Source organism: Typha angustifolia, chromosome 15 (genome assembly GCF_048772165.1).
Source record: "Typha angustifolia cultivar Huaian chromosome 15, ASM4877216v1, whole genome shotgun sequence".
Taxonomy (NCBI): domain Eukaryota; kingdom Viridiplantae; phylum Streptophyta; class Magnoliopsida; order Poales; family Typhaceae; genus Typha; species Typha angustifolia.
The window spans coordinates 11,863,493-11,883,373 of record NC_133253.1 but is presented as its reverse complement, the minus strand read 5'-3'; the positions used below and the strand labels follow the sequence as shown (position 1 = coordinate 11,883,373).

The 19,881-nt window shown below is 40.6% G+C and overlaps 1 long non-coding RNA gene and 1 pseudogene across 2 annotated transcripts; one reads left to right on the top strand and one right to left on the bottom strand.

Annotated features, from left to right (window-relative positions):
• Positions 1 to 6,744: 6,744 nt before the first annotated feature.
• On the bottom strand, positions 6,745 to 8,542 carry LOC140779138 (probable isoaspartyl peptidase/L-asparaginase 2; annotated as a pseudogene).
• Positions 8,543 to 11,395: 2,853 nt separating this feature from the next.
• LOC140779157 (uncharacterized) lies at positions 11,396 to 13,179 on the top strand. Of its 2 annotated transcripts, XR_012107289.1 has the most exons (4): positions 11,396 to 11,792; positions 11,857 to 11,976; positions 12,681 to 12,872; positions 12,974 to 13,179. It is a non-coding gene; the product is annotated as an uncharacterized lncRNA (long non-coding RNA). The 2 variants fall into 2 exon arrangements; XR_012107288.1 differs by having other exon boundaries at positions 11,396 to 11,976.
• The last annotated feature ends 6,702 nt before the right edge of the window (positions 13,180 to 19,881 follow it).

The window sequence follows — 19,881 nt, the reverse complement described above, 5'->3', positions numbered from 1 at the left end:
CCGACCCTGTGAGTTCATCCAGCAACTCCTCGATCACCGGTATTGGATACCGGTCCTTAACGGTAATTGCATTCAAGGCTCGGTTGTCGACGCAAAACTACCAACTCCTGTCTTTCTTCCGAACCAGCAGCACCAGCGACGAGTAGGCACTTCTACTCAGTTGAATAATCCCTTGCTCGAGCATTTCCACCACCAATTTACTGATCTCTTCCTCCTAGGCATGCGTGTACCGATAGGGCCAGACATTTGCTAGTTCAGCCCCTGGAATGATCTGGATGCTATGGTCATGCCGACGGGTCGGCGGTAGTCCTCAGGGTTCCTCGAAGAGATCCTTGAACTCCTGCAGCAGCTCTTATATGTCAGCGACTATTTCCCTTGGTGGTGGATGTTCGGGTTCAGCAACAACCATTTGTAATAGTAGAGCTCGGTCCCCTGCATAAGGAAAGCCCACAAGTGGTTGTAATGTCGACCCTTGCCACTGTTGATTTCCATCTACCCGCACCATTCGACCATTCCTCCGAAATATCAGAGTGAGGTCTGAGAAATCAAACGTTATGGGCCCCAAGTTTTGAAGCCATTGAGTCCCCAAAATAATGTCAGCACCTTGCAAGGCCAATGGATTAAGATCCAATGTAAAAGTTTGGCCTTGCACCTTCAATTCCACACCTTCACAAATAAAATCCGCTCGCAATGTGGTGCCATCTCCAATCATCACATCAAACCCTTCCGTGGGTTCCGACTCAAGCCCAATCTTTCTAAAGAGCCTCTTATCAATGAAGTTGTGGGTGGACCCGGTGTTGATCAAGATTCTCACTGTTGTTTGCTTGACTACTCCGTTCACCCGCAAAGTTTTTGGCGCAGCTGTCCCCGAATAGGCGTGGAGGGAGATTTCGGCTATCATGTCCTCCACGGGTTGCTCCTCAGCTACTTCTTCTTGATGTCCAACCACACCTTCATTTTCAACTGCAAACTCATCCTCAGCCTCCTCTAATCTATCGATTAGCATCACCGATCCCATCGGTTTAGCGCAACGATGTCCGGGTACAAACTTCTCATCACCGAAAGCATAGGCCTTTGGCTCTTCGCTCCTCCACTTGAGTAGGTGTGAGTGCTCATCCCGGACCTCTAGGTGCGTACTTTACATTTTGGGATGGCTTCAAGGGTGCTCGAGGAGTCACCATCGCAGCAGCGGTTCTCGATACTCCAGTAATATTTTCCGCCACTATGGTTGGTTGAGCTTGATTGCAGCTCCCTTGGCTCGTCCAACTCTATTTCACGTGTAACTTCATGGCCCTGTGTTTGTCTTCTATGAGCACCGCATCTTCGAAGGCATCCTTCAAGGTTCTAGGCCTTAAAACCCTCACATCAGCTTGTATGTCCCCACGCAGCTCGGAGATCAAGGTGTTACAAAGTTGCTGATCCATCCATGGTGGATGACATCGGCTACTTATCCTCTCAAATTCTTCTTGGTATGCCCCAACCGTGGTCTTTTTCACCGTCTATGAGAGGAGGGCATCAAAGTCTTCATACCCCGATGCTCCAAATCGCTATGTGATATTGGCACAAAAGTCAACCCAAGTTTCGATTGCCTCAATGGCATTGGCTGCTTGAAACCAATGAAGTGCCGTATCCTCAAGGTGGAAGCTCACAAGTGTCACCTTGTATTCTTCCGCCGTACCTTGGTATGCGAAGAATTGCTCCGCCCTATACAACCAATCGATTAGGTCGCCACCTTTGAACTTAAGGAATTCGAGACGCACGACTTGTCCACGGATGTCGTTGTCTCATTCCGGATCATGTCCAAGTCCTTGTCTAACCGGGGGATGATGCACAATGAAGGGTTGATGATCCCTCCTTCGGTTTTGATTAACTCAACATGGTTCCGGATCATATTGACCCACCCACGGATCTTGATCTCCAAGGTCATCTCCATAGTGGTTCGCTCGTCATATGGGTTCACCTGCAATTGGAACTAGTGGAACCATCCTTGCCTACCTCTGCCCATAGGGTGGTGGCAGCAGCGGCTCTTATGGTTGCAAATTTTGAACCCGCGGCCGTGAGTTCATGGAAGTGGACTCGCGTCGTGGAGTCGATGGTGCATTCCCATTCACCATGGCTTCCCTCGTCGCCCGTAATTCCCGCATCATCTCTATCATCATCTGATTGTTAATGGCCATTTGTTCGGAAAGAGACCCCAACACGGCTTGAACACTAGGTTCTTCCGTATTCCGATTAGAGACCCTATCATCTGCAACTGTTTCCCCCTCCTCTATTGGGAGAATCTCTTCTTCTTCATCTCGCCGTGCAGCCATTGCTCTGGTTGTCATCATAGGAAGTGCGTGTCCGAGGAACGGCAGCTCTGATACCTAGCTTGATACGATCTTCCCTTAGGCTAAGGTTCGGTCTCTTCCAATTCTCTGATCTAGATTAGATCTGGCACGGAACTTTGTAATAAGATCCCAAAAGATACCGCCATTGGATTGACGTGAAATTTGTATATGTTGTAGGCCCAGAAAAGAGCTTTCCAACAAATCAAGTTTTAGGTGAATCGGATGTGGGGATCTTGAAATATCGTCTGATTAATAGACGAACATCAGGGTGGTCTATTTAGGATCCGTGGATGGAGGCATAAGATCCTAGGTGATGATAGTTGGAGGCGGACCGGCATTTGTGGGGTGGCACCAGTGAAAAGTGGTGATGGAAAGGTTATGGTTGATGGAAGGGTTAGGGCAAATATTGGATAGATTGGAAGAAGGGAGAGGAGAGGGCCGCCCCTAAGGGTCTAGGGTGATTGGCCGGTTAAGGGAGGCTAGAAGCGACGTCACCAGGGATTGAGAGAACGAGAGCGAAGAAGACGAAGGAGGCAAAGCAAAACTCAATTCTTCAATAATAACCTCTAGTTGCCATCCACATCCCTTTTAGAGGCTAACCAAACAACTCAAAATTAACCATAAATAGTACAATTTCGCCGACCGCGTTCGAACGCACCCTACTGCGTTCGAACGCACCGAGTTTGCTCTTCTCTGGATTTGCAAACACGATGCAGGCGTTCAAACGCGCGATCGAACTCACCTGTTTCCCACTTCTCTAGATTTGCGAACATGATGCAGGCATTCATAGTGCGTTCGAACGCACAATGCATACTCTCATAACCACGTTCACAGCCGCGTTCACAACTACGTTCAAACGCACTCCACCCGCGTTTGAACACGACTTATAGAAAACTTATTTTCTTAAAAATTAAACATTAAAACAAGAAACAAAGATACTCCTAAAGTGTATCCATGCTCGAGACGACATCGGTGAAGTCCGAATCGTATCACGGCATATGCCCTCCATTCTCAACAAGGTACCATCTCCGATGATCACATCAAAGCCGTTAGAAGGCTCCGACTCTAATCCCAACCGCTTCACCATCCATGAATCTACAAAATTTAGGATGCTTCCTGAATCAATAAGAATTAGTACTTTTTTCTTCTTAATCATATATTCAACACGACGAGTTTTCAGAGTCAACTCGTTAGCAAGAGGATGAAAAGAGAGTTCGACTTGAACTTCAAGCGGTTTGTCATCTTCATTGTGGCCCACTTCTTCCTCTTAATGCTCCTCAAGATCTTCAATAGGATCATCCTCTATTATCTCTTCCATGAGCATGATGGCTGTGGGCTATTTGGCACATTTGTGGCTCGGTGTGAAGCGCTCGTCGTAATAGAACCATAAACCCTTCGAGCGCCGATCTTCGACCTTCGCTGGTGTGAGGCATCGTCACATCACATGTGGCTGTCCCCTAGGGTCAGGGCCTATCTGTGGTGGGGGTTGGCCGATTGAGGTTTGGCCAAACCCACCCTGAACGTGCCACACTCGAGACCGGTGGCCTAGGGTTAACGCGCGGGTTAGTAGTGCTCCAAGTGGGACGGTGAGTAGCCTTCAACTCCTATATATTTTCTTCCATCATTTCAGCCGCTGAGAAGGCTTCCAACAAGGTAATAGGACGAGACGCCTTGACTTCCGCTTGAATATCTCGATGAAGCCCAGATATGAAAGTACTTTTAAGGGCTGAGTCCAACCACCCATGGACTCTATTGCTGATTCTTTCGAACTCCTCTTAGTAGGCTCTTACAGGAGTCCTTAAGGTTATTTTCATCAAGGTGGCTTAGAAGTTTTCATAGTCGAAAAGTCCAAAATGCACACAAAGCTCGTTAGCGAACTCCTCCCAAGTGGCGCAACTTGATACCATCTCATCTCTACGTCTTCAAGGTGGAATGAGGCTAGAAGCACCTTTTGGTGATTAGGTGTCCCTTAATAATTGAAGAATTACTCCACCCTATAAATCCAATCCAACGGGTCACCACCACTAAATTTAGGAAAATCGATTCGAACAATGCAGGGTTGTAGCATTTGGTCGCGTCCGTTCTTGCATCTTTAGTGAAGTTGCTCTTGGTTTTAGACGCTTGGCTGATGTGGGGGCTCCCCCCACCCATCCCAAGGCTCCTCCTCTAGATGTGGGGCCATAAGTTCTCTCAAGTGCAACGGAGGTAAGTCGGTGCGGTGCCCGTGCGGTTTGTCACACTGTTGCCATGGTGCCTCCAGGATCGTTCCTCGTCGGTTCCCCTCTCTAGGCAAGAGGCATTCTTCATATCTTCAATGACGCTCTAGGGTACGCCTTGGAGGTTATTGGTTCCTGTCAGCAAGGGTGGCCTTGATCTCTAACAATGTTTGTGCCGTGAGCGGTAGGGTTTGCGCGAGATTAGGCAGGCCTTTTGTCCGTCCTCATGAACTTTGAGGGGATGGAGATCTTGACGTAGCCATGTGATCCATCTCCAAGCCTTGATCACTTACTTGCTTAGCCGCCTTTGATTTTGTGGTAGCCATAATGGTTCGAGAAACATTGGCTTTGATACCAGTTGTTACGAACTGGTCTAATCTAATCCGCAACAGTTCTAGACTCGATAAAGCTCATAACTTTTGAGTAGATCTGCAACAAAATCAATGGATCCTCCTAAATTTTAGATATGTTGTTGCTCTTAGAGAGAGCTTTGCAATGAATCCAAGACCACAGGATTTGAACAGTTACATCTCAAGTTATCGACCCAACAGTGGCCAAAGGTCAATTAGATCCTAGCTTAATAGCCTCCAATGGCTAGATAGTTGCTATGTTTACTCCTTGGTGTAAAGGGGAAGAAGTTGGACATATAAGAGGGTGCTTATTGGAAGAGGCCGACCAAAGACTTGGGCGGTGGAAGAAGGGAGGTGGGAGAGGGCGCCACTGGCTAAAAATAAGTTGAGAGAGATAAAGGCCAAAGCCAATTCAATTATCCAAGATAAACTCAAATTAAGATTTCCTTCACATATTTATAGTGGCACTCCTTAAGAACTCATCAATTGAGTTAAACAACTCTAAACAACCTTAACAAAACCCACACTTTTGCCGCGATGTGTTCGAACGCGCTCGATCGCATTCGAACGTGGAATTTTTGTTCTCTGTCGATGCGAACGTATACATGTGTTCGGACGACCGCATTCAAACGGCCTGATTTCGTTCGAACGCGCAAATTTCTATTTTCTATTTTTGTGAACGTTTGCATGCGTTCGCATCCCTGTTCGAACGCACCCCGGCAAAAAATATTTTTATTGCTTTTAATAAACTCAACTAGATAAATAGGCTCATCCGAATGAACCTAATGCCACACGTGGAGCCAAGATGGATCGAATCATGTCATAATTGTACACATTTATCCCTGTCTAGCCACTTATTTTTGTCACACCTGACACCTCCCATAGGAAAATAGAGATCATTGTTGTCTCCTTTTTTTATCACTTTTACTAACTGCCGATGACAAATGACACGCCTAACGAGAAAAATGAATGAAAGCACTCAAATGCTCTTAGGACTCTCAAAATAATTGAGCCGAGCTCGAGCTCGGCTTGAAAGTAAGGCGACTCAAATTTGATATTCAGAATAGGTTAAAATATAGTTGTTTTGAGTTAAATTTGATAACAAGGCTTAAATTAAACATGTTCGATAAACCTCACAATAACTATAATATGAATATATAATATGAGTAATATTTTTTTATGTTATATTTTTATTATATTCTATAATTGGTTAAGCGGACTGTTACGTAATCTGATCCTCTAAAATTCAATTTTTAATTCTGATCCTATTTTTTTAAAATACACATATATTTCTAATAGTTTATATTTTTATAATATAAATTTTTAAAAATTATGTTATATTTTAAGTTTGATTCAAACCTAAATCATTATTAATTTAATTCAAATTTGGTCTGACTTCAAATTTAGCATAAATTGATTATGGCTTGAAATTACTTATTAATCGATTCATTTAGATTCGAACTTGTTCGAAATTAGCTCAAATTAAAATAATTTTAATTTAATCTTAATCACAAATTTAAATCCAAAATTATTTTCAATATAAGTTTAATCAGAGTACAGATAGGCTCTCGAATCAATTAAAATTACACAACACCCCTGAATGCTCGTAAGTGATTCCCAATCTGTTACTTAACCTCTGCCCAACTTACTCTGAAGCCCCAAACAGTTCAAATAAAAGAAAAGGATTAAAAAAACTCCGATCATGCTTTTGAATTGGTACTAATTATTGCAGCGACTTTTATTAGTCATTACGCCACCACCCAATGCATGGAAAGAGAAAGAGAGAGGCAGTAGTAGGCCTATCTAATGATAGGCGTTACGAGGCTTCACTCCCATATAACTCATAACTCACTCGCATATACCAAACTCGATGAAGCTATCTTCAGTAGCACATCCCCCTAAACATCCCATTAGTATTGAACCCATAACCCACCTCTCCATTTCTAGAGACCGCGATGAGCCCAGCCTTGCCTTCATCCAGCCTTTCATTTATGACAAAGTCCACTGCTTCTTGAAGGCCGAGACCTTTGTACTCCATCACGGCAGCCACATCTCTTGCCAGAGTACTCCGAATGATGGCTTCACCCTCGCCAGTGCATGAGATAGCGCAGAGTTTGCAATCCGTAAGTACCTAAACCAATTAACTGGGAGTCGCCGATCCGGCCATTCATCCTAATAAATCTAATGTAATACGTGAAACTAATATGAATCAAATCGTATCATAATTATATACATTTATTTCTGGCCATTTATCTCTGTCACACCTCATACCTCCCATAGAAAAAATAGAGATCATTGTTGTCTTATTTTTTTTATCAATTTTACTAGTTGCCAACGACAAATGATACGCCCAACGAGATAAATGAATGAAAGCACTTAAATGCTCTTAGAACTCTCAAAATAATTAAAACTAGCTTGAAAATAAGGCGAATCAAATTTGATATCAAGAGTAGGTTAAACATATTAGTTTTGAGCCATATTTGATAACGAGGCCTAAATTAAATATGTTCCAAAAAGCTCACAATAATTATAATATGAATATATAGTATGAGTAATATTTTTTTTTATGTTATAGTTTTATTATATTCTAAAATTGGTTAAGCAGAATGTCACGTAATCTGATCTTCTAAAATTCAATTTTTAATTCTGATCCTATTTTTTTAAATACACATATATTTCTAATAGTTTATATTTTTATAATATAAATTTTTAAAAATTATGTCATATTTTAAGTTTGATTCAAGTCTAAATCATCCTTAATTTAATTCAAATTTGGTCAGACTTAAAATTTAGCATAAATTGATTATAGCTTGAAATGACTTATTGATCGATTTCATTTAGATTGAACTTGCTTGAAATTAGCTCAAATTAAAATAATTTTAATTTAAGCTTAATCACAAATTTAAATCTAAATTATTTTCAATAAAAGTTTGATCAGAGTACAGATACGCTCTCGAATCAATTACAATTACACAACACCCATGAATGCTCGTCAGTGATTCCCAATCTGTTAACCTCTGCCCAACTTACTCTGAAGCCCCAAACAGTTCAAATAAAAGAAAAGGATTAAAAAAACTCAGATCATGCTTTTGAATTGGTACTAATTATTGCAGTGACTTATATTACTCATGACGCCGCTACCCAATGCATGGAAAGAGAAAGAGAGGCAGTAGTAGGCCTATCTAATGATAGGCGTTACAAGGCTCACTCCCATATAACTCATATAACTCACTCCCATATACCAATCGAGAGGGAGTCGCCGATCCGGCCGTTCATCTTGTTCATGAGTCCACCGGTCGAAGTTGCCGCGGCGCCCCACCCGTTGGTATCAACTACGACGCAGCCGACGGTCTCCGGCGCGTAGATGCTGATTGCGAGGCCGTTCATTTGAAGAGCGTCGTCGACGGTGGCCACGATCTATCCGGCGCTACCGCTGCACCCGTCCACCACAGGCAGGGGGACTCTGTAATCGAACTGTTTGGTTCAAAGCGAAGCAAGAGATATTGAATTAGATGATGGTCAATTAATTCGTGGATGCATATACTCTTCCAATATTTCTAATTATGATGTAAGAAGTGAAATAAACGACACAAAGAAATAACGGAATTACCTTGATGCTGTTGGCTTCCTTGGCTAGCTTAAGCATGCATGGCGACATTTTCTTCGGTGATGAAATAGCTGTTGTCCACCACCTCCACACCCTGCAGCAGTAGCCGTGAATTAAATCACTCGGAAAAATAAATCGAGAAAGATAACTAAAGAAATTGACAAAATAGTGCAGCAACGCCGAAACTAGAATCTTATTTCTAGTTTTCTAAAACTGAGAATGAGGTGAGACAATTGAATCAAATGAATGATAAAATATGCTTAATTAAAATTATCTCTAGATAAGATTATATAATCATGCGGTAGGCCAAAACATACATATACATAAGTATATAATATATTCTAATTTAAAAAAACATTTATGGGATAATATTACTCACTATCTGATCAGAAGATTTAAATCACATACTCCTTTGATTTGTAAATCAAATGTCAACTCATCATTAACTATGTCCACCGGGTCTAAAATAAGGGGTTCAAAATTTGAAAATATTTAAGTTGCATGATGCTAGTCATTTATCCAATTTGAATTCGTTCATATAAAATATGATGATTTATTAGATTTTAGAGTTAGTGTGTATCTTTCTTAGCTAGTTAGATTTATGTTATAGATAAACTTTAAATGTTATAAATATACTATTATTATTAAAATGCTAGTAATAAAATAAGATTAAAAGGGTTACTCTTTCATGTTTATAAAAATAGTCTAAGTATGTCTAATTATAAATAAAATTATAAGTATAGACAAAAATGTAACTACAACTAATTTATGATTCTGAATGTTTCCTAACTAATTAGAAACTAGATAGTCTTTACTTAATTATATAATATAAGAAATAAACAAACAAATAAATAAGCCTATTATCTCATTTTATACAAAATAGGATAAATAAACTAATAGAATTATAAATCTCATGACTATAATTAATGAACCTAAGTATTAATCTATTATATGCAAGTAGTATTATATATAATTAATAGGTATATTTAGGTGTTTATAATATAATTATTCATTAAGTATACTAATTATAATTAGCTAATAATTATATTACCAAATATATATATACACACACACACACCAATTTAATTAACTGCCTAATAAACTAATTGCATTAGCTAACATAAAATACTTAATTAATAGAAAAAGAAATTGTCACAGTGCTAGGTCTGCTACAGTGTTGGGCCGAGCCCAGCATTATTGTAGCCAAGAAAGATAAATCGAGGTCGGTAGGGAGGGTCTGGCCGCTGCTATCCAACCAGTGGTCGGCTCTTGCTGGTAGCTCGACTTCGGCAAGCTCGAGCCCAAGAGCAAAAAAGAATGAGAGAAAGAGGGAGAGAAAGAAAGGGAACAAAAGATAAGAGAGAAGAGAGAGGATGCTAACCTTGGTGGCAATGATGGCGATAACAATGGCAGGTGGCGCCAATGGGGAGGGGAAAAGGAGAGTTTGAGAGATAATAGAAAGAGAGAGATCGAGGGGAGAAGAGAGAGGTTGAGAGAGATTTAGAGGGAGAGAGAGAAAGAGGTGGTAGGGGAGTGCGACGGCTACGACAGCAGTGGGCCCATCGTGGCAGCAGCAATGGGGCACGTGACACCCCCCACGCGAGCTGCTAGAGCATGGCGTGAGGCTGGCCAAAGTGTGGCCAGCCATGTCGTGCCCAAAATTTCATCAAACTTTTTTTTTACAACTGGGTTGTTACAGGAGGACTTGTTGGGCTAATTGGATAGCAACACCTTTGTAATAAAATCAATCGACCCGTTATTAGGCCTCGGATTAATACTGCCCGCCAAAGGTGATCTCGCCTTGGTTCTTCTTAGTGTCTTTGGATTAGGACTACAATGCTACTATGGATGCCCGACAATGCCTCTTGCATGATGTCTAGCCATGTCCCTTATATTGGGTTGAGGATTTGGCACCGGTAAAGGAATCGACCGTGGCAACAAGGTTGAAGTGAGTAACGCCCTCACCTCTATGACTTTTTTAGGGTCCATGATTTGAGAACCCTCCCCCCCTTGACCTCTTGTAGTCATGGTCATGGTGTCAAACGAATGGTGACTCTGATACCAATCTCGAGTACCGACCCAAGATCGGGTGCAGGAACACAATTTGTGCAGTAAAGGAGAATATTCACCAAATAATACTCGCCAAATAATTTTGTAACCTTCCAATCTATGTTTTTCTTATATGCACTCTTTTCTCAAATTTGGACTATATATAGGTATAATATCAATGGAGTCCGATGGTGGTGTTGGAGGCAAGCGGAGATGATCTTAGGTTAGATGGTTAAAGGTGGAGTTGTAGGGCTCTAATGGAGTTCAGAACATGGTGGGGTTGTGCTAGATGGAAATTATGGTAATGATGGTGGTTTAGGGTGAGTGAGTGATGGCGCAAGATTGGGGAAGGACTAGGATGGAGATGGAGGTAGCTATGGTACTTATAGCTTGGTGGTGGCAATGGACTTAATAGGGGTAGTGGTGATGCAGACCTGGACATAGTACTTCGAGGTAGGGGGTTGCACATGATAAGTAAGGAAAAGAGTGGAGAGTGTGGTCGATGCCCAATGAGGAAGAGAGGAAAAAGCCGCCAGCCAATGGCTTGTAGCTAGGGGTGGCAAATCTTGACCCGACCCGATAACCCGACATGATAACCCGGCTCTTAATCGGGTTTGGGTTTAGTATAATCAGGTTCGGGTCATAAACGGGTCAACCCGCCTAATTCGTTTAATAATCGGGTCGTGTTCAGGTTTATATAGCTGACCTGTTTTGACCCGTTTGACCCGTTTAAGTATACGGGTTAAGTCAGGTCGGGTCAAACCTGCCAACCTATATATATATATATATATATATATATATATATATATATATATATATATATAAAGTAACTAAAACCTAAATCACTCATCTCCCGTTCTCTCCACTCTCCGCTCTCCGCTCGCCAGCCGCCTCACCTAAATCACTATTCAGTTGAATCTCTCCAATCGCCTTCGTTCGCGGTGCCTCCCACCTCCGTCTTTGCATGTTGTTTGCCCCAAGAGTTCGCCGGCAGATCTCCTCACCATCTGCGCTTAGCCCTTCACTCTCGTCGGATCTCTCCTGGTCCTCAAATGCTCCAGCACCGGGGACTCCTCTTGCTCCAGCGGATCGATGGATCTGGTAGTTCTGGCCAACGCCTCCGACGTGAGCCACTTCGGCTACTTCTAGAGGAACGCCACCAAGGAGTTCATCCTTTTCGTTGGTCGGACCATCGCCAAAAGGATGGCACCGGGCCAACGCCAGTCCTTGCAACACGAAGGTGACCCTAGGGTTTCTATTCTTGTGATCTGGATTTCTTTGAGGTTTTATGAGAAATTATACAGGTTTGTGTTTCCTTTCATGTGGGGGACGGGAGGATCATATTGACAGATATGGAGTCGATATGACTTTTCGCTGCCATGTTGGCACATGTAACTTCTCCCACATCTGGAGTTTGTGAAAAGGTTTCCTTTACCAAGCTTGTCTACAATGATTATTTTGATTGATATGCGCTGATACTGATTTCATAATTTTCTCCTTTAATTATAACTTTTTTAGTTCCATTTGTAATATGCCATATGTATTTATATGTGGCTGTGAAAGCAGATTACCCATGCCTTATGGGAGATATGTTTAGATTTAAACAGCATCTTATTTGTTTCTTAAGGAGTTTATTGTTCCGCTCTGTAGAAGCCTTCTAGATCTAATGGATCTCGAAGACATTTCAGTTATTGATGGGCCGATCAATTCCATTATTCGTTGCCGTTGTAAATGATCAAGGAGAGTTATTGTTTCTTTTGGAGATGAGTTAGATTCAGTGTTTATGGGACTAGCATTTGACTGTTCTCTCTTATGATTGATACCTTTGGCACCAACTCATTTGAGGGGTGAATGCTTGCATTATGAGTAAAGAGCAGGCTAGAAACATACCAGGAGTTGGATCCTATAATTTTGCCATGTCTAGTTTTAACTTTTTAGTACCATGTTGCCTGCATTTTCTGTTATCTCAACACCCTATATTCTCATACTGACTGAAGCCATATTATAGTGACTACTGAAAGTTTCAATCCCTCTAATACTTTACAAAAAAAATTTAGGAGTTTACGATATTTCAGCTAAATTTGTATAATTTTGTGATGTTTATTCTGTTTCTCAATGTTGTTTGCAGGAACTGATTGATGATTTTCCACCACCACATCAGAATAGGGGCACAAGAGGACATATGGAAGAGCTATTGTTGGTGGTATTTCATACCCCCTGGGTACAAAATGATATGGAGATCCAAGTCCATCGACTTGAGCAAGAAGCATACTGTTCTGTTCTTCGAGCATTTTAGTCTCAACCTGATGCCATTACTTTGGTATACATCCCGCATCATCTGAGCTAAATACCTTTCCTGTACATTCTTTTTATTTCTTTTTCTAGTGTTAATCATTAGTTGGCTTTCACTAATTTCTTCAGGAGAAGCCGAAGGAAGGTCTAATAACTGAACTTAGGAAGGAGCTGAGAGTGTTTGATCAAGAATTGCATTTCTGATGTTGTATTAATTTTGAGTTGAAAATATATTTTTTTGTTTTTATGATACATCATTTAAGAGTAGTTTAAACTCCATTGTATATTTGTATAGACTTTTGTTATGGTGAATTGTAATTTTAATATTGTATGAGTTTTGAGTTAAAAATAGGTTATTTTATTTATACAATATATTATTTATATAGAATAAATCAGTAAATATTAAATTTTATATAGAATTTATATTAAACGAGTTAGACGAGTCGTGTTAACGTGTCGGGTTAATATGACCCGTTTAAGTATACAAGTTAGACGGGTCGTGTTAGCGTGTCGTGTTAACCTGACTCGTTTATTAAACGGGTTAGGCGGGTCGGGTCGTGTTACCCGTTTATTAATCAGATTGTGTTCGTGTTTATCAAATACAATCTGTTTATTAATCGGGTCGTATTCGTGTCAAGATAAAGTTGACCCAACCCGAATTTGACCCGACCCGAATCCGCTTAACCCGACCCGATTGCCACCCCTACTTGTAGCTAGGGTTAAAGGAGGGAAGACGGAGAGCCTAGGTCAAGAGGAGAAAAGAGAGATATCAATTCATAAAAACATGATTAATCCAAATTGTACTCAATTTATATTAGAGGCTAACACACTTAATTAATCCAAATTTATGACGAATCTAAAATTCAATCAAACTGAATAACACATGCTGAAACTAAACCAAATGCTAAAATAAATAACTAGCTAGATAAATGACTCAACCTATAAACCTGATGTCCATGAGGTGATCCGATTTGACTTGGACCACATTAGATTTATTTTACTATCCCTACTTGGTTTTGATTTTCTAAATTTGATTTGGATTCTGTCTTTTAAATCTAAGTAGAATTTGAATTTTTGAGTTTGACTTAGAATTGAGTTTTCATATCTTCTACTCCTAGTTGATCTAGGAGGACATCTATATCTCCGGTCAACTTTCATGATATATTAAGAATATCATAGATTTATCATTTGGTTTATAGTGGATACCCTTATATTTTAGATGTGCATAATGACGTAAATAGAGTCACAAGTTCAATAAATGTAAAGTCCCCCTCAGATTGAGTTCCTAAGTCAGCGGTGCTGCTATATCTTGATGTTATCAACAGATCTAGCACTTGATACTCAATAGGCAGAAGCTGTATGGATTAATTATTTATTTGCATATTTACCATTGATGCAAAAACCATTGCCGACAATTTTGATGCATCCTGATTCCCAACAGGTGAAAAGATGAATAGGCATATGTCAAATGCGATCCAAATCGATTAAATCATGTTGGGTAATGTGATTACCTTGAATCACGTGAGGTCGGCAAAGAAACTTTGTCAATCAATTAACATAAGTTCTTACAAGGATCGATTAACATATTTAAATCATGGAGGAGATTAGAATCTTGATTCTTCTAACAGTAAATCTCTATCTTATTATTAGAATCTTGGTCCAAAGGGTAGAGGGGGAAATTACAGATGGACAGAGGGGAGCACCTTCCATCTAGAGATCACTCTTTTGTTCATCCCTAAGATGAGTGACTACCAGATAACATATATCTCTTAGTGGGTCTGGTGTAGTTTTCTTGTAAGAGGCCTATGTGTTCTATCACCAGACACTTTTAAAAGACTTACCTGAATAAGAGTAGTGAAGAAGCCGAGACTATGGATCTTGCGAAAGTCAGTCTCATGAAAAATTGAGAGAAGCTAAAGCCATAAAAAGTCTTACCCTGCTTTAAGAAAAATGTGTGTGGATGTTGAAGATTGAAAAAAAAACAAAAACCTGGATATTCCTGCAAAATGAAAGAAAGTATTTTGTATTTGCTGCAGTTACACATATTTAATTAGATCTTCTTGTTAAAATGAATAAATAGTATGTTTAAGATAGTCTATTTCTGAACATCGTCAGTTTAAATCGTTGTGTTGCAGCGAGCAAGTATTATAGAGAAAACAAGAACACCGAGCAAGATTTTACAAAAAAAGTTTCTTTACTATTTATTGGGATCGATGCTTAAGCGAGATCGAATATCCAAATCTTGCCTAGTAAAGTATAGTTATAGATAACATGGCATGTAATTTGTTACAAACCGGCCTATTTCCTAATCCGCAATGGTTCTGAACTCGATAAAGCTCATAACTTTCGAGGGGATCTATGAACAATCTAACTGATGGATCCTCCTAAATTTTGGATATGTTGTTGCACTTGGAGAGAGCTATCCAACGAATCCAATATCACAAGATTTCGACGGTTAAATCTCAAGTTATCGACCCAACAGTGGCCGAAGATCAATTAGATCCTAGCTTGATAGCCTCCAATAGTTAGATAGATGCTAGGTTTACTGCTTGGTGTGAAAGAGAAGAAATTGATGTAGAAGAGGATGGTTAAAAGCTTGAAGAGGCTGACCAAAAACTTGGGCGGTAGAAGAAGGGAGGTGGGAGAGGACGCTAATGGCTAAAAATAAGTTGAGAGAGAGATAAAGGCCAAAGCCAATTTAATTATCCAAGATAAACTCAAATTAGGGTTTCCTCCACATATTTATAGAGGCTCTCCCTAAGAACTCATCAACTGAGTTAAACAATTCTAAACAATCCTAACAAACATTAACAAAACCCACACTTTTGCCACGGTGCGTTTGAACGCGCCCGATCGCGTTCGAACGCAAAATTTTTGCTCTCTATCGATGCGAACGTATGCAGGCATTCGAACGGCCCGATTCTGTTCAAATGCGCAATTTGCATTCTCTATTTATGCAAACGTGTGTAGATGTCCGCATCCCCGTTTGAACACGGTCTCTACATTCGAACGCGCCTCAACAAAAAATATTTTTATTGCTTCTAACAAATTCAACTAGATAAATAGGCTCATCCCACTATGCGTCCTTGCCACTCCACCAAAATCTCAGTCACCCACTCATCCTAGACTCGAGTGTGTCGGCAAGCTAGGATTCGAATTGGAATAGAAGTACCTGGCTTGGATTCATACTCATCGGCTTCAGTCATTGTTGGCTCAGGTGGAACAGCTCTAATGGGCTTGGTAGGGGGAACTTGAGTCTTGAGGCTTGAGACGTGAAATACTAAGTGTATCTGCGCCTCCGCAGGTAAGTCTAGGTGGTATGTCACAGACCCAATCTTCTTGATCACCTAGTACGGTCCATAAAACTTTGGAGCCAACTTTTAATTGGGAATAAGTCTAACCGAGCTTTGCCAATATGGTTGAAGCTTGATGTAAACCCAATTCCTAATCGAAAAGGACCTTTCTTGGTGCCTCTGGTCGTAGACTTACTTCATCCTGTTATGGGCAACCGCTATGTGCATCTTGAGTGTCCTCAACACCTCATCACGATCTCGCAAACTGCATCCACCTCAGTTTGGCCAGCTTTAGCCGATGGCAAGTAGGTATGCAAAGTTAGAGGTGGCTGCCAATAAATGGCCTCGAACGGAGTCATGCCAATGGCCAAATGAAAAGCCATATTATATAACCACTCAGCTCATAGCAAATAAGCTATCCACTATCGTGGTCGCTCACTAACAAAGCACCTCAAGTACTGCTCTAAGCAACGATTCAACACCTCGGATTGGCCGTCTGTTTGAGGATGATAGGTTAAACTCATCCAGAAGCTAGTCCTTTGGAGCTTAAAGAATTCCTGTCAAAATTAACTCATAAATATAGGATCACAATCTGAAATAATCGATTTTGTCATACCATGCATCTTAGCTACATTGCGCACATAAAACTCCGCAACCTTCTTTATCGTGTAAGGAGACACCAAAGCCGAAAAATGCGCATACTTGCTGAGGCAATCTACCACCACCAATATCACGAAAATCCTTTGGCCTTGGGTAAACCATTAATGAAATCCATGACGACATCCTCCCAAACCTTTATTGGAATCGAAATCGGTTGAAGCAATGCAACAAGTTTTGCTGACTCTTTCTTTGCTCTATAGCACACTTCACAAAGCTTGACATAGGCCTATACATCTTTCTTCATCCCAGCCCATTTGTAACTCTGACTCAATTTTTTGTAGGTGCGCAACACCCCTTCATGTCCAACCATGGGGTAGTCATAGAAGTGGCGCATCAACTCCAAGCGCAAATGATGGTCAGCTAGAACAATGATCTTACCCTTGTCCACCAAGAAACCATCCTTCACCACCACTCCTTGCCTACAGCTACGATCTATAGCAAGGTCATCCATCATCTTCATGGTATCTGGATCATTCTTGTTAGGTTTTTATTTGTTGGCAATTGTGTACAAAATATTCTAAGTGTATTTTTTACATGTATATGAGATTTACACAAGTCTAGAATATCTCTGGTCTAAAGAATTGCAAGGTTATTGGAGAAAAGTTATTGAGTTCACACCGCGTTCACAAACGCGTTCGAACGCGGTGCGTTCACAAACGAGTTCGAACGCGAAATCTGCGTTCACACAGACAAAGAGCTGCGTTCACAAACACGTTCGAACGCGGGCACTGCGTTCACACAGACAGAGAGCTGCGTTCACAAACGAGTTCGAACGCGGTGCGTTCACAAACGAGTTCGAACGCGGTGCGTTCACAAACGAGTTCGAACGCGAAATCTGCGTTCACACAGACAGAGAGCCGCGTTCACAAACGCGTTCGAACGCGGGCACTGCGTTCACACAGACAGAGAGCCGCGTTCACAAACGCATTCGAACGCAACCTGAAGAATTCAAGCTGTCGCGTTCGAACGCACTCGAGCCCGTTCGAACGCACCAACAAAGTTTAAAAATATTGGACTTTCATGAGTACGGATAAGATTCAGATTTGGCTCTATCTTGAAGATCATGAGTACGGATAAGATTCAGATTTGGCTCTATCTTGAAGATCATGAGTACGGATAAGATTCGGATTTGGCTCTATCTTGAAGAATATGAGTACGGATAAGACTCGGAGTTGGCTCTATCTTGAAGATCATGAGTACGGATAAGACTCGGATTTGGCTCTATCTTGAATATCATATATAAGGATTATGAAACCCTAACTTTAGGGTGGTGGAAGAAACATTATTGAGGGTGACTTCTTGAAGCTACATCGGTTCTTCTACCAACAAGGTTCCACTCATCTACAAGAATTTAATCTTTCGTCTTAAGGGTGATCTAGACGAAAGATCAATCTCGAGGGCTACTGAGATTGGACTTCAATCACAAGAAGCAGTGAATCGTGGGTTCTAGCGATCAAGACTGAGAGAAACAAAGTCGTTTGGATCGACGGGATGTTTTGTGAGTCAGTCTTGTAACTGCTACTATTATAGTGATTGGTTTTGATCCGAGTTTGGATCCGTGGTTTTTTTCCCGTTTTGGGTTTTTCCACGTTAAAATCTTGGCGTTCATCTCTACTTTCGTTTTTAATATTTCTTTCGACTTTTACCTAAGCGAACGAGAAATATCATTGCCTAGAGGTTAGATACATACGTGTGTCTAGGGATTTATTTTTTTTCAATTGGTATCAGAGCAGGTTCTCTCACTCTTTGAGAGAGATCAGATAGGCATGGATTTTCATAGAGATGGACAATCATCTATTAGACCTCCTATTCTAGATGGATCAAATTATGGATATTGGAAAGCTAGGATGAGAGCTTATTTGAAATCTATAGATGAGCGAGTATGGATGGCCATTGTGAACGGTTGGAGTCCACCAATGTACATGGTGAATGAAAAACTTATTGAGAAACCGATTGACTCATGGGATAGGTCAGACTATGACAAAGTCGGCTGGAATAGCAAAGCAATAAATGCTATTTTTAGTTGTGTTTCCTCGGAAGAATTTAGAAGAATTTCTACGTGTGAGATAGCAAAAGAAGCCTGGACGATCTTAGAAACTACTCACGAAGGAACCATGGCTGTAAAACTTTCGAAACTTCAAAGGTTGACTACTAGTTTTGAAACCCTACGTATGGAGGAGAATGAGACATTTGATGAGTTCTATGCAAAGCTGAGTGATATAGTCAACTCTAGTTTCAACTTAGGAGAGAAACTTCCTGAAAACAAAATTGTCCGTAAGATCCTTAGGTCCCTTCCAGAAAGGTTTCAGGCAAAAGTTACAGCTATTGAGGAAAGTAAGGATATCGATTCAATGAAAGTTGAACAATTGGTAGGAAATCTACAAACATTTGAGTCCAGTCTTTCAAAACCGAGGAAGTCCAAAGGGATGGCCCTATCTACAGTTGAACAAAATTTAGAGGAGTCGGATGATGAAGGTGATTTAGATGTTGAGATGTTGACCATGTTTGTCAAAAAGTTTAATAAATTCTTTCGGAAGCCAAACAAGTTAAATGCTGAAAAACTTGAGAAAAGCAAAGCCTTTGTAAAAAGGAAGAATACTATGAGTTCAAATACAGGTGGTACCAACAACAATGTCAAACAGAAAAATAAGAATTTTGAGAATAAAGTTCAATGTTTTGAATGTTCTGGTTTTGGACACATCGCACAAGAATGCCCTAATCGTCTTAAGAGGAAGGGGAAAGTTATGAAAGTTACTTGGGATGACTCAGATGAATATATTGATGATTCTGAAAAGGACGAAGAAAACTTTGTAGCTTTTACATCTTCTCTACTTTATACTGACTCTATTGTTGATACTGATAGTATAGATGATCAGGATATGTTACCTGCTGAGGAAGATGAATCTGAAATCCAAAAGGCATATAATGACTTATACCTAGAGTCGTTTAAACTTAAGAAAAGCAATCTTAGACTACTTCAACGACTCAAGGAAATTGAACCAGAAAGAATTCAATTTGAGGAGAAGTACAAATTGGAGCTTGAACGTGTCAAAGACCTTTCTGAACAACTTGACAATGCGAAAA